Source organism: Xenopus laevis, chromosome 3S (assembly GCF_017654675.1).
Source record: "Xenopus laevis strain J_2021 chromosome 3S, Xenopus_laevis_v10.1, whole genome shotgun sequence".
NCBI classification, from domain to species: Eukaryota; Metazoa; Chordata; class Amphibia; order Anura; family Pipidae; genus Xenopus; species Xenopus laevis.
The window spans coordinates 81,714,956-81,731,078 of record NC_054376.1 but is presented as its reverse complement, the minus strand read 5'-3'; the positions used below and the strand labels follow the sequence as shown (position 1 = coordinate 81,731,078).

The 16,123-nt window shown below is 35.8% G+C and overlaps 1 protein-coding gene across 2 annotated transcripts in view; it reads right to left on the bottom strand.

Moving 5' to 3' along the window:
• Positions 1-16,123, bottom strand: part of LOC108713119 (dedicator of cytokinesis protein 4) — a 154,986-nt gene that overhangs the window by 109,189 nt on the left and 29,674 nt on the right. The gene's annotated exons all lie outside the window — the stretch shown is intronic.

The following is a 16,123-nucleotide window of genomic DNA, read 5'->3' as shown; positions in this document are numbered from 1 at the left end:
TGTTGTAATCATGAAAGGGACCAGTTTGCAGTAGACATATCTCCTTTGACAACCACAATCTTGTGCATCATTCAGAAGCAAATTTGTGGGACACGATTTGAGCCCTTGGAATTAATTATCACAGAAAACATCTATGTTTTTATTTTACATTTTTCTCAATTCTAATATTCAAATAAATGTTTGTATCTGTTTAATAATAAGCAGAATCTTTTGTGGAGTATTTGGTTGGATCCAAAATTGTTACAACCAACCCACAGTTGATCAAATTATTAGTGCAAACTGAAGTTTCTGGATCCAGCTGCATGCCCTGCACCATTAATTTTAAATGGCTAACTTATAGTGGATGTAGCAAAGCTGGATAGGTCAGCTCTGTGCTATTTATGCACCTTAGCTACATGCATTTTTAGAGGTGCCTTAGAGAAAGGGGTGGGTAAGCCATTATAACTCCTAATAGGAATCTAAACCTTGCTAATGCATCTCAGAGTCAATTTTAAAGACACTGATAAGATGAACTCCTCTAAACCTTACCATATTGGAGCCATGAATCATGGAGCCTTCTTGAGTTAATCTCTAATGATTGCTCCTACCTCAGCAGATTGTGGCTTTGGAAAAAAACAAATCCTCCGCCTAGCCCTCAAGCTCAAAAACACACAGTACAAACTGTAAGAAGATAGGACAAGGGCACACTGATCCTCAATAATTGTGGGTTCAGCAATACAGATTGTTATAACAGCTTTATAATAAAATAGTTATAATTATCGGAAAGAAAGCAGGATTTTTGACTTTTGTTTAGTTCAGAAATCCTGCTGTATCTGAAAACATCTTCATTTTTGCCCATTTCAAATCCTTTTATTGAGAGTATTGAGAGTAATTAATTCCTGAGGCTTGTCCAAGTTCCGGGGTCTATAATTATATTGCCCTAAGGGTACAGCAATGTAGGTGGAGAGAAATATGATGAATGTTACACAAGCAAATCATTCACAAATGCATTCATCACAAGTGATGTACAGTAACATAACTAGAAGTTACTGGGCCCCACAGCAAATTAATTTGGGCCCCCAACATATCCAGATGTTGTCCTGTTTTACCAATATATGTTGAAATTTCTCATGAACTAGGGCCTCATGGGGCCTTCTACACCTCCTGGACCCCCCTCCAGCCACAGGGTCTGCTTCCTCTTTAGTTATGCCACTGGATGTATAAGTGAAGAGTAATGTAATAATGCATTATTATTCAGCTCTGTACTCAAAGAATGCATACAAATAAATACAAAGATCCAATAGCTGATAAAGTTGGTGTGAATTATGAGAAATTCACAGTTCTGACGGTATCTTAATAACTGCTTGGTCTATCCTGATATTGGCATGGTAATGGAAACTATATGTTTCAGGATTCCAGCACCTCCTGCACAACCATATGTTGCTGTATGAACCCTGGATATTGTACAAGGTTGCCTAAGGCATCATACTGTTCTGGAGGCCTTAACAAATTATACAAATTAAACCAGAAAAGCACTTGGGAAGCAGATGTTACAGCCGCATCTCAATAAAATCCCCACAGAGGTACCAATAATATATTATAATAATTAGAGTGCGGATTATATTTCTTGTGCCAAAAAGGGCAGAAAACTTTCTATGTTTAATCACATTGAAAATAATGAGATACAATACACAAAAGCAATTCACACCAACTGAATTTCATTAAATTTCAATTATGAATTGTATTACATGTGCCGTGCTCAGTACATGTCAATAAGTATAACAGTTGTAGGTTAACAATTTCTACAAGGCAGAGGCAGGATTTCCCAATAAACTGATGCCCACTTCTTCTTATCAGAATGACTAATGTATAGATATAATACATAATAGAGCAGCATAATAAAATATAATTTCATTTAAAGTCACATGGGTGTATATATATATATATATATATATATATATATATAGATATATATATATGTATATATATATATATGTATATATAGATATATATATATAGATATATATATATATAGATATATATATATGTATATATATATATATGTATATATAGATATATATATATAGATATATATATATAGATATATATATATAGATATATATATATAGATATATATATATAGATATATATATATAGATATATATATATAGATATATATATATAGATATATATATATATATATATATATATATATATATATATATATATATATATATATATATATTGAAACTATGCATGTAACAGGTAACAGGAAAATATACCCTGCAAGGTCTATCCAAAGATGGCAATACACAGGCAGATTAACATACCTCCTAAATGTCCCTTTTTTGGAGGGACAGTCCCTCTTTTGACAGCTCAACCTGCAGTCCCTCATTTGTACTAGAAAGTCCCTATTTTCTCTGCACTGAACAGCCAGAAAAAGAAACAAAGTTTCTAACTTAATTGGCTTTTAGCAGAGAGCACAGAACAGCTAACAGGTGCAAATAAGATACTTTGTAACAATTTTGAGACACAAAAAAACAGTTTAGATAAGGAGAACTATTTTCAAACTTTCCTAACCTGCCAAATTTTGTAAAATTAACATGGTAATTAGGGAGTGTGGCCACAGAAAGGGCGTGATCAACAAATGTCGCTGCGCTACGTGCGAAAAAAATTTTTGTCCCTCTTTTTACTTCCAAAATGTTGGGAGGTATGGATTAAAGCTGCTGATTTGGTTCCTTCAGACAGATTTTGCAGCGTATCTGCCCAAGTATGAGGTTCTCTTGCAGTCCTCCATGACAGATGCCTGGCCAAAAATCGACCAGATGCCGATCACACAGGTTTGTTTTTTCTGTCGGATTGAGGACCACATTCGCTCATTAATGCAGTCCTCGCTCTGACTTTTCATATGTCGTTTTATTGTGATAGTTTTGGCCAAAAGAGCAAATCTTTCCCCCGATATTTCTAGGATATTTTTTTAAATGCATTATATTTAGAGATTGTAACAACTTGATGCAATGATTCTTCTTACCAAATATTAATTTCACCATAGTTCCCCTTTAAGGTGGCCACACATGGCAAAATTCCATCATTTGGCAAGGTTGCCAAAAGAGCGATATCTTCGGGGGAAAGAATCTTGGGAGGAAAGATTCGCTCTTTTGGCAACTTTGCCAAAAGAGGGAATCTTACCATGTATGGCCACCTTAAAGGGGAACTATGGTGAAATTAATAATTGGCAAGAAGAATCTTTGCATCAAGTTATTACAATCTCTAAATATAATGAATTCTAAAAAATGTACAATTTTTAAAATATTGAAGTTATCATAGTGAATCCAAAGCATTTTAATGAGATTAACATTAATTTTATGCCCTTTAATTTGGCCAATTTTTTTATAAAAATTAAAGCAACACAGTAATTTCTATTAACACTGTCAACAGCTTCTTTTAATATTCATCTACAGACCAAAGATCCTGAAGCCTAATGCCTTAGCTAAGCCTTATGCTCTAACCGAAATCCAAACGGCTTCATACATAAAACTACCGTATATGGCAGTTCAGAAACCAACACAATTAGCATTAGAGTTTAATAGCATCATCTTATATGACATTTTCTGCTTGAAGTTTAGTGACGAGACCTAAGCTTAGCTTCTCAACAGCTACTAAAAGCACTCTGAGCATGTGCGTATTGCAGACAATTCAAACAAAATCCAAGATGAGAAATTCCTATGACAGCTTTGAAAAACTGAATCATTACTACTATTGAAATGCTGAACCTTTAGGCTGGTTCAATAAGTTCACTATACAAAATATGCTAATAATTACTGATAATTGTCTCTAAGGGGAAGTTTTATTAAGGTTCAATTTTTTTATTTTTTTTGGGGTCAAAACTCCAACTCGAATTTGAATGTGAGATTTATCACACCTCGACCCTGGAAACAGTGCTTCTTTAAATATTCGGCACCTAAAACCTGTCGAGTTCATGCACAAGTCAATGGCAGAGGTCCAGTGAACCATTTGAAGATGTTAATTGCCTTTCTGACATTCAAGCTTTCTTTTCAGAGGAAAACGCGATTCAAATTCGATTCAAATTTTCGGGTCGTTTGTATTCACAAATAACCTACCATTCGAGAGTACATTTGAATTTATTAGAGTTAAAAAAAAATTCAAATTTTGAAATTCGACCTACGATAAATCTGCCCCTGAGTATTTTTTAGCAGAGGCATTTTTAAATGTTGTCTATGGCAGGGTATTTTCTGTCATTTTGTAGCTGTGACAAATAGCTTCTACTAAGTAGCCCCATGTATCTTCACCCTTAGAGATGCTGCAGAACATATCCATATCCTTTTGCAAGTACACTAGGGGTCTGAAGCATGCACTGTGCATGTGCTGTGCCAAGATCTTAATAGGGAAGGCAATATAATCTCCAGATGTTGAGATGGGAATAAATGGGTCTCAAAAGGACTGCTGTGTGTGGGAGCCACTAGAGCAGTGATTTTACACTGAAACAAACACATTAGCCAAATAAAAATAATTCAAAATAATAAATAATGTACATATTGCCTGTGCTCCCTCTATTAACATTACCCGACAAGTTAATTATCCCTTTAATCTGGGCTAACGCAGTAGCTATAAACACTCTCCAGCCTGAAACAATGATGTTTTTTTAGAAATGCTGCCAAGCAAAAAACTCTGTGACCAGTTAAATAATAAATGTGCCTCGCTGTGAGAAACTGCTTGGATCCGTTTTTCATTTTAGTATAACCAGACCAATTACAAATACTAGTGTACACAAGGGCAGATAGTAATAGGTTTAACTGTATCTCAGCACAGTTTTTTTAGCATACGCTGCTGGCTGTTGAACATCCAATTTGGACATCAGTAGATTAAATAACACACAAATGTATTAATAATAGTGCACCTTTTGTAATGAAAATAATTGCTGTGTTTAAACCTTTACTTCTAAATCATTATTAACTTCAAAATGTATCTGTAAAAAGCATTACCCTCTAAATGCAAGTCACATGTTTAAATACAAAAACCTTGCGATGGAGTCATTCATAAGATGGTTTCCTCTGTCCATTAAACCGATCTAAATATTAAGTGGTACCAAAGCTAATATTTAATTTCCTATAGATAAGGAAGGAAGTACTACTTTTAATTTAATCAAGTTAATGAAAGATAGAATTGAGAGGACATTTTTTATGTCACAATATAGAAAGAGGCTACTAAAGCCTGAAATAGTATTAAAATGCTAAGGTGAAAAGGAAGGGAAAACAGTGCTAACTGTCTCAGCTCAAATGCACCTTGGTATCAATAGATGGCAGGACCATATTAATAAACAAAAGTACAATAGTTTATATCAACAAGCTGCTGTGTAGTTACAGGGCAAGCATTCAGCACAGGTTAAACAGCAAATAACAGATAGGGGCAGATTTCTCAAGGGTCGAAGTGAATTTGAAGGAATTTTCTAAGTAAATATAAAAATTCAAATTCGAAGTCATTTTTTGGATACTTCGACCATTTAATAGGATACTACAAATTCGAATTTACTTCGATTCGAAGTAAAAATCGTTCGACTATTCGACCATTCGATAATCGAAGTACTGTCTCTTTAAAAAACCGTAGACTTCAATACTTCGCCAAATTAAACCTGCCGAAGTGCTATGTTAGCCTATGTGGACCTTCTAGACCATTCTTCTAAGTCTTCACACATCGAAGTAAAATCGTTCGATCGTACGCTAAAATTGTTCGAATGGTTTGATTCGAACGATATAATCGCTCGATCGATTTTACTTCGATCGTTCGATGGCTAAAGTCGGTGAAAAATACTTTGACTTCGATATTCGAACTATTTCAATTCGAGGGTTGAATTTCTAAGTATTTATCACTTCGAAATCTGCCCCATAAACTCTGTAGTATACAATGGAACTCTTCTGAGTTAATCTGTTATTTATTGTGTATACTGGACAAGAAGCACTTTAGGCTTCAGAGATGAAAGTTAAAATAAAAGTTTTTTTACTTTTTTTATTATATTTTTTTGCTTGGCCTTTTGTGCCTAATTTTTTCCCTATTTCATATACAGTTGTCAGCTACATGAAACTGGAGGCTTTGGGCTGGAGTACCTGGAGTCCTGAACCACTGTGTCAAATTAGTGAGTTTTTTACTTTGGATGGTGCAATGTGGTATCCATGCATTATTTATCCTGTGGCAAATTACTATCAATTCTCTCTTGCTCCTCATGCACATTAATAATAACACACTGCACTGACACAAGACTAATGTATGCTATTTTACATCCACACAAACTTGCACTGAGGTTTATTTCTGTAACAATTGCACCTTTATCAGAGAATTAAGTCCATAGGCATAAAATGCATATTGGCTTAAATTGTAAACATTCGTCTGAGAATGTGTTCACGTGTATTTGGAAGGGTCAGTCATGTTTCACATTTCCTCATGGTTGCATAAAACTAGGTTGTGACCTACCAGTAGATCTTACCACCTAGAACTTAGGTGGTAGACACTTATGCACTAATTTAGTAGCTCGACAGTCCCCAAAGTCTGGGCACCCCTGATTTCCTTGACTATGACTGCGAAATAAATAGGGTAAATAAATCACGGGCAATTCTGGGGCTGCTGCGGCTCCTAAAGTAATAAGAGGCCTGAGGGTTTTATGCAAAGATATGACAATTTACTTAAAAAGACAAAATGGTCATTTACAAAATGTAATGTGCAAAATGCAAATAAAGGCTGCAATTATTGGCACTTTGCATACAGCATTAGGTATTTGCCATATTGGAGTGCAGAGACCTGAGACAGGCCCCCAGACCCCTGTATTAGGCAGCGCTCTTTCCAAAAGGGGAAGGCAGGGTAGTCTTTTCCAGGTCTTAGGCTGATTTCATTTAGACATAATAGTGCTAGAATGCTAACTGCTAGTTGATCCAGCTCTACTGAGTTTTCAGTAAAACTGAAAACTCAGTAATAGTTGTCATTTCTTAAAAGGCAGTAATTTTCTGCAAACCTTTTACTTCCTGAGGAGATACCAAAAAGCACAGACCACAAATGTGTTGCCTTGCTGAAGGTGACCTTTTACAAATGAAAGGAAAAGACACAATTTATCAGCAATTGATTTACTAAAAGAGAAAAAAGAAAATAACATGTTTTCAAAATTCAGAATTGTTACCGATTTCCTCCTTATCTGAAGGGCACAAGTAAATGCCCCTAAAATGCCCAGTAACCTTTTACTCCCAGAAATACATAATTCAGTCATAAAAAAGCAATGCAGGTTTGGTCTAATGAATTATTAGTTCTCAATAAAGGGATAAAACATAATCACCCATATGTAATATAAGGCACTAAGTTTGACCAGGAGCAGTAACCCATAGCAACCAATAAGATGTTTGCATTTAAACAGGTGACCAGTAAATGCTATCTGCTGATTGGTTGCTATGGGTTACTGCCCCAAGGCAAACTTAGTGCCTTTTATTACATAACCCCCAATGTATTTTAAAAGCAAAGCAAATTAGTGCTAGGGTTTCTGGTACTAGTGCTTCGATTTCCTGGGGGCTAATATTTCACAAGTGCTAGGAAAAGTGGAAATTAAGGGCAGCTTCATGGAAATAACCAATATGTCTTCCTTCTATGGGTAATGGTGCTCTTATCTGTGCACCCATCTGCATTACCTGTATACAATTTCTGGTAAACCTTCTTAATTTCTGGTAATATTATTTTAGCTTTTATCTGTCCCAATGACTGTTTCTGTTAGACCCCTTCCTATTTATTATTTGTGATAGCAATTTCCAAATCAAATCATTGTCTACTCCAAAGGAGATACTTTTACAACCCTAAATCTTGGGTTGGATGCAGTATAACTCTGTCCTTTCATGCACAGCTACGGTAGCTGGCTTTGATCGCTGATTGATTGATTCATCAGCTGCATGGGAGGTGCCATATATGGTACAAGTGTTAGTATTTTACAAGTGCTATGAAAAATGGCAACTGCACAAAGCAACTAATAGGCACAAGGCACTGGACTACCTGTAATCAACATTGAACAAGCAAGAACACCAAACAATTGTCGACATCTGCCAAATTCTAACTTTCATTCTTAAATCATAACTATCATCCCTCACCTTACCCCTCCACACATCAAGTGTTTCAAGCATTGTGGTCTATAGCTCCAGTTTACACTTCCTCTTCTTATAAACTAAGCGACTACAAATCCCACTCCTCCCTTTGTGCAGGAGAATAGGCTTATTTAACTCTCTTCCATGATCTGAGCTCCATCATTTCTGGGATATGAAAATAAAGCCTGAAAATAATTAGAATAATCTAGGTATCTGCAGAATAGGTCATCTAAGAATAAAGCAATTATAATTTTATATATAGTCAAAACTGTGTAACACAGCCTAACTTTCAAGAAACAGATTAGGGCTGTTTTTAATATCCTGTGATATTTAAAAAAAACAAGATGTTGCTGAAAATGAATAACTCCATTTTGTTTGTAACAAACATTTTGTAAATATTTCCTGATAGAACTTAGCTATATCAGCAAATATTAGAGGGAACACCCTCACAGTTTCAGACTGGCCCACCTGGATACAAAGAAAATCACCGGTAAGCCCAGGTGTCAATGGGCCCTCCTGCTCACCCAACCATTTGCCTTGCTTATACGATGGCCATTCCCCTTTTCTATATGAGAAAAAAATACAATAGCTAAAGCAATTAAGAGAATAAAGAAAGTTAGTTCAGTGAGAAGACAGGAAAATCATTTGGAGAGTAGGCCTGTGGTCTAAGGATTTCTGGTCAGCCTTGACAGACAATTTTTTTGTCTTGGATTCTTTTGGCACATTGCATTGTCCTAAAACAGGGAACTGCAGAGTATATTCGCATAACACAGTGTTTTACAGACAAGAGTGGTTCCCATTCATCAAAATGGGATGCAGGCTTCAAAAGTGAATTATGTTTTGACTGCCATTGTCCTCCTAAAAGTGATTGTGTATCATTAAAGGGGAACTATCTACAAAAATGAAAATGTTATATAAGCTTTAGCATACTGAAATAAGAAACTTTCTAAATACAATCAATTAAAAATGTTGTACTGTTTCTGAAATAATCAAGTTTATCATCACTATTCCTCTCTCAGCATCTGTTTCTCTTCATTCTCTCTTCATTCAGGAGTTGGGTGTCAGGTGAATGATCTTAACACTATCTTATAGGGGGGCTCCTTTTGCCTAGAAGATGTAATTAGAGCTCACTCTATTAAAATCTTTTCTCTCTACATGCAGGATTTGTGCAAAAAGTAGTTATTTTGTTAGATATTGTTTGTACTGGAATCATCGTTATTTGAGTGAGCTCTAATACATCTGCTAGGAAAGGAAGCCCCCCTATAAGATATATTGGATCTAACGGTCAATGAAAACCCAACTCCTGCATGAAGACAGAATGAAGAGAAACAGATGCTGAGAGATGAATAGTGAAGATAAACTTGATTATTTCAGAAACTATGCAGAATATTTCATTGATTGTATTTAGAAAGTTTCTTATTTCAGTATGATTATATTAAAGCTTATATGAAATTTTCGTTTTCACAATAGTTAACCTTTATAAAATCCCTACATAAAGGAATAATTGCAGTGTCTTCCAACAATTGTATTTAGATAGTCTCACATGCATCATATCTTACACACATAAATGCAAACTTCTTATACACAATGCTGCCAATGTAGAATGATTTGTGCAGTTATCTCAGCAGCACTTATGGTCATAACACATGTATTCTTTCATGTGTGTGATGGCTTAGTGCCTATGTAGTATTCATATTATAACCATTTTTATTTACCTTTAGTGGGATACAGGGCATCACAGGCCTATAGTAGTGATGTAGTTATGGTTTCATATGTTTTAAATGGTTGCAACGCCATTTTTTAAACATAGCTATTATATTATTTGTTTAAATAATGTTTTATATTACTGAGCTGTATTATTATTTATTTATTATCTTACAAGTTTTACTACCTACCAAACTTTTAGGAACTATTGCATTATAAGAGTTTCAAGACTCTTTAGTCACCAGCCCTAAAGAGAAAGGCTGGCAAGTGAAGTTTATTTGGAAATCTGTTTCAGTTATTCTGGTGGAATCAGCCTGCCTACATTTCCTGTTATTTGAGATTCACTCCCTGGGAGGTGTGAAAAGGATCTTTAAATGCTATATTGTTGGTAAAGGTAGATGATGACATGCTTCTTATTTATAAACATAAACGTTCATCCTAATTGTATATTTATATGTGCTGATTAATTGCAACATTTTTTAAAAATGATTCTTCATTCATTGTTTGCAACCATAATAGTTACACCTATATGTTAGAAGCTGAGAAAATTAAGTTAGGCCTGGATCATAAATGGGGACACCAGAAGAACATTTAGTAGGACAGTCATGCAAGAAAGGAAATTATTTCAAAGAAGTATCCAGAGCAATGTTCGATGCCACTGATCAGACAGTATAATATTATGCACACTTTATATACAAGCACAATTATAACAGCAATGTCTCCATGCATGTTGCATTCTTGGCACAGGCTAGGATATTAGCACCTACCAAATTCATTCAATATTCAATTACTATTAATACCTACGTAAGTTGACTAAGGCAAACAACATGGGGAGATGGAATATATTTCACATTCACAATAAACTATGCCCTCACAATGCCTATTGAAAGGGAAGCTTATTCCTACAAAGAAGAAAAATTGGCTTATTTCTGGTCGAAACTGCAGCTGTGGACACACACATTGTAACAAACAGGGTCAGACTGGGCCTGTGGGATGCCGGGAAAAAACTCGGTGGGCCCCAACTCTCGTGGGCCCTGCTGGCCCAGAGCCACTCCCTGCCCTTGCTACCCCTATCTCCTCTGGCCACGGGCGCTACAAAAAACAGGTACACGCATGCGTGCATGCTCTCCATAGCGGGAGCTCGTGCTGAAGTTGGCTGTGGTTGGGGGCTGCCCCAATCTTCCCCGGTAGCTTCAGAAACAGATACGCTACGGGCATGCTGAAGGTGGCTGCGGCTAGGGGCCGGCGAAGGACTCGCGGCAGGCTCAGGGCTGGGGGGGGCCTGAGACAGCAGCCCCGGTGGGCCCTGGGCCCCCCAGTCCGACCCTGGTAACAAACTGCATGCAAGTGTATCTATTGATGCAGGGGACCCCTGAAGATGCCACTACCTTCAAAATTACCATTAAAGTCCAGTGTCCCCACTGCAGACTGCATCAAACCTGTGCCTAAAGAATCACGTGCAGACATTTTGACACAGACTGCTGAAAATTCCGCTATCCCATATTCAATCTTTTTTGATCAATTGCATCTAATTGAATCAGGCACAATTGTGTCAGACGCAACTTCCTCTCATGCAAGCGATTATGTTGAATTTATGGGGGGGGGGAACATGGTGAATTGTGTGTCGGAAATTGATCTTTGCACATTGCCCTTGAGTTTGGTTTCTGACACTTAAGTAAATGAGAATATTGGGCTCATTTACAACACTTTTTTTTTCATACAGTCCATTATGTAAATGTAAAAATGTATTCTTTCTACCTGTTACTATGGAAGAAGAAAAAAAAGATGTGAAAAAAACACCACATAGTGATACTGTAATTCCATGGCAACAAACGGCTACTACATTTCACAGAACAGAAAGCTGTTACAATGTAAATCGCAGACTTAACACTTAAAGTGCTACTGTTTTTACCTTAAATACAACGTGGTTGCTTTCTTTAATATTAAGGAATACATATTTTGGTACAAATGTAAAAATTAACTATACATGTATGAATATTTTAAAATGCATTTCTTGAAAGTTTGGTGTCTGTCCCTATAAAGGCAGTTTATTTGAGGACTTTTCATTCGTATCAATTGCCACAGGTCACTTAAAGGTAATGTTCGCCTTCCAAACAGTTGTTTTTAGATTGCTCCCCAGAAATAAAGACTGTTTTCAATTACTTTCCATTATCTATTTTTTTACTGTTTTTCCAAAATCTAAGTTTAATGTCCCTGTCTCTGGTGTTTCAGTCTGGCAGCTCAGTAATTCAGGTGCAGACTCTGAACTGTTACAATTTTGCAACATTTAGTTGATACATTACTCAGCAGCATCTCTGTGGTATTAGCAACTAATGTATCAATTCTAACAGCTGCCTGTAATGAAATCCAGAGAGTCTGCACAGCAGGCACAAAGATAAGAAATGTATCAACTAAAAGTATCCCTTTAGAACAGTTTACAAGGTCGGCGACCCCCCCCTCCCAGAGCTGCTTCAGAAGGTGAAAAATTACAGTTTACACTTCAATATTAGAAAAACTGTGACACATAGAAAATGGAAAGTCATTGGAAAAAGTCGTTATTTCTGGTGATCTATCTGAAAACAACTAGTTGTTTGAAGGTGAACCACCCCTTTAAGAATCAACAGAAGGTGTTCTCCTTTTACAATGCTGTGGGCTGATTCACAGGCATAGGTTGCACACTATGCCTGTGAATACTATAGAAACTGATTTATTATCATAAGATCATTCAGGTTCTTTTGGCTGGTCAATAAAACCTTTGAGCATTTTCCAGAACAAAAAGTGAAACTCAGTTACTGTCCCCAGAAACTGATAACAGCTGACAACTATGAGTTTGCCACTAAAATTTAGAATTAATCAACCTGAGAAAATATATATGCCTCCATTTTTATCATAATATATCTACTTTTGTGTGTCAGTTGGGCTGCAGGGAATATGTTCACTTACTTGCAGTTATCAGTTTACAGATATCCAGGCAACAGATCACCCTACAAAAGTTTTGGTAGTAGTGACAATGCACATTAAAATGGACCTGTCACTCAGACATAAAAATCTGTATAAGAAAACTGATGTATGGTGGGTCGGTGTGAGTGTGTGCGTATGTATGGATGTATGGATGCTGAATTTCGTTTAGAGGGGTTGAACTTGATGGACTTTTATTAAACACTCCTCATTGCTGTTGGACTCTTACAAAAATAATAGAAACAGGGATAATCATATCACTTTTTCTACAAATTATTAAGAAATATTAGAACATTAAAATCTGTCAGACTGTCACCAAAGAATACTAAAAGTTTTAGAGGTGACCCTTTACTTGATGATTCTCAGCACAAATACATACTGAAACATACTGGTATGTACTGGGGGTGAGTCTTTGTTGGATTTTGAAGGGAACTGAATACCCCATTTTCTTTGCAGGGATCACTTTCAATATGTTTAATTTTTAGGAGTAAATAGTAAATGAATATGTCAACTGTCAGATGTAATTTTTAGTAAAAAATAAGTATTACTAAAATAAATATAACCTGAGTGGAATATCATTTAAATCTATATATAACCTGGCCATAGAACATTCATACGATTTTTGGATCGTGTGCGAGTATCCTGAAATTTTTTGTGCTATTGCAATCAGTTGTTTAATCAATTGGACAGGTTAAAATATTTACATGCAAATCTCTACATGTATTGCCTATTGGACAATGTCAATGGGTGACTGTCACTACTATTATGACTTTTGTAAGATTACTGTGTCAGTTAATGGCCAGAACATCATCTGATTGGTTATTCCTTCTTATTTTAATGTAAATGGTTAATGGTAGATCAGTAGACTAAAACAAATGAGTGTTCTACTCACAAAGAATAAAATCTGCACGTCTATGGGAAGCTTTAGCTTCTCTGAAACACACCCCTTTTTCCATCAGGTGTTTATATTGTTTGTTGGTTTGCATGCAAGTAGTAGCATTAGTTATTTGTCATTGTGCATTGCAAAATGCAAAGCTCATGCCAAAGTTATAAAACAGAAGCAGATCATTTCATTTGCCAAAGGAGTTTAGTGTAATAACAGGTAAAAGGAATCCAACATCAATTAAAAGGTAGGAACTGGAACAATCAACCACATTAACGAAAAGCATAATCTCAACATTTCCAGCTTTTCACAGTCTGGCCTCAATGCCATAAAATGGTTGGTAGGTTGAGTTGTAAATTATGAATTTAATAAGGTTATGTGTATGTGTGTTTTGTAGATAAGATCTCACAACAATGTTAATGCTCCAACGCTTATGGAACACAGAGTGGATCCACTCCCATTTGCTTCTTAATGTAGCTTTGCTGACAGGTACAGTGTCAATAGGGTGCTGCTACACTGAGTAAATGTTAGTGCAAAAATAAGTACTTTCACATTATCACACACCATGCTTGTCAGTTGCACTACATGAAAAAGCAAATCATCTTTTCTCCACTTGCATAAAAACATGTTTGTCAAACAATGACAAACCATTTGCAATGTAAATTGAGCATTGTATGTTACTATTGGATAATAGTAAATATTTGATTAGTTTTGACAGCCATCTTCAAATATACTGCGTTTATATGCCAAACGTGCCAGCAATTAAGGGTTTTGTTTTTTTAAAATTTTTATTTGTTCGAATATATTAGCTAAAACACTTGAAATGTGTATTTTCACTGCTTTCAAAAGTGTGTGTGTGTTTACAATTTTTCTATAGTAATGTCTCTGTGGCATTTTTTGGAATTTCTTTCATTTTTGGAACTTCTTACTGCTGTACTGCTTCCTGCAGCAGCAAAATGCAACTCATTTTCTATCCTAAGCTCATACTAATGATAACCCAACACTGCTCAGGTACATTACTTTGTCCTCACGTATTAGGCCAAATTGCATACTTCCCAACTCTCCCGTTTTTCGGGAGAGTCCTGATTTTGACAGCTCCCGAATTTGTTACTCAAATATCCTGACTTTGATCTCCTGCACTGAAGAGAGAGAGTAAAGAACCCAGAATAGATACTTGCATACTTTGGTAACAGTTTAAGATAAGCAAGTCTCTTGGGAGAACTTAGACTCACAGCTTAAAGGACAATTCACTTTCATAACGTGGCAAATTTTGTAAAATGGACATGGTAATTAGTGTGTGGCCACAAAAATGGGCGTGGAGCGTGGAAAATCTTTTTGTCTTTCTATTTACAAAATATTGGGAGGTATGTATTTGAGCTTCTGCACTGAACAAAATATGTTCACCTAAATGTTTAATTTTATCATTTGAATAATTGCTTTTACACTTTGTGCAAATCTTTAATTACCTTGATATGTTGAGCATATGGTATTGCATGCACTATTTTCTATTTGACCTGGCACTGCCTTTTAAATTCATGTAACAAATTTGATTTTTGGAAGGCGCACACCCAATTTATATTCAATTGTGAGGTGCTTGTCCCATGAAGACCACCCAAATAAAGTCTCCTAAGGATCGGTATAAAGATAAATATAAGGACTGCACTCAAATTAAAAAAAAGGCAAAAATGTATTACATTTACAAAAATTCTAATTACATAATCGGCTATGGCCCAGTATTGGCTGAATATTTAACTGGAATTTTTGTAAATGTAATAGATTTTTGCCTTTTTAAATTTGAGTGTGCAGTCCTTATATTTATCTTTTTTAATTCATGTACACATGTGCACAGAGTGCAAATCAGCAGAATTAGGTGTCATTTTTAGAATATCAAACTTAAAAAGAGGTTTAAAGGAAATCTGATGACTTTGAAGTGAAAGCTTATATCTTAGTTGCAGAAAGATTTTTTTTTAGGAAAGTTGTTTGGACTTTTACACTGGTTGGATAGGCAGTTAAAAGACTACAGGTCAATTAATCTAAATCATTAAGCTGAAGGTAAACAAAATGGAAAGGATTTTCACTGGACGACTGTATCCTCTACTGTTGCTCCCAAAGCAAGAAGGGGAACAGAACGGCTGCATTTTCAAACTGGAAGGAGAAGCAGGTGGTGAAGTAGCTTTCTTGGCAAAGATTTTGAACAGAAGCTTCATGGCTAGGATTCAAGTCTAACTTAGGCTCATTTTGGTTTCCAGTTTCACCTCATATTGCTGTCCTGTTCTGATCTGAGGTTCCAAGATTTTTATTTAGAAAACCCAAGTCTGACATTCTCTCAGCCTACCACTGTCTTGTTATCAATGTTCCTTACTTATGTGCATGCACACAAATTTTGAGGCCAGAGCACACAAGAAATTGTGGTGCGCACAAAAATTTTGAATTTAATCTGACCTGCGCACACAGTTTTAAAAAATGCTCATAC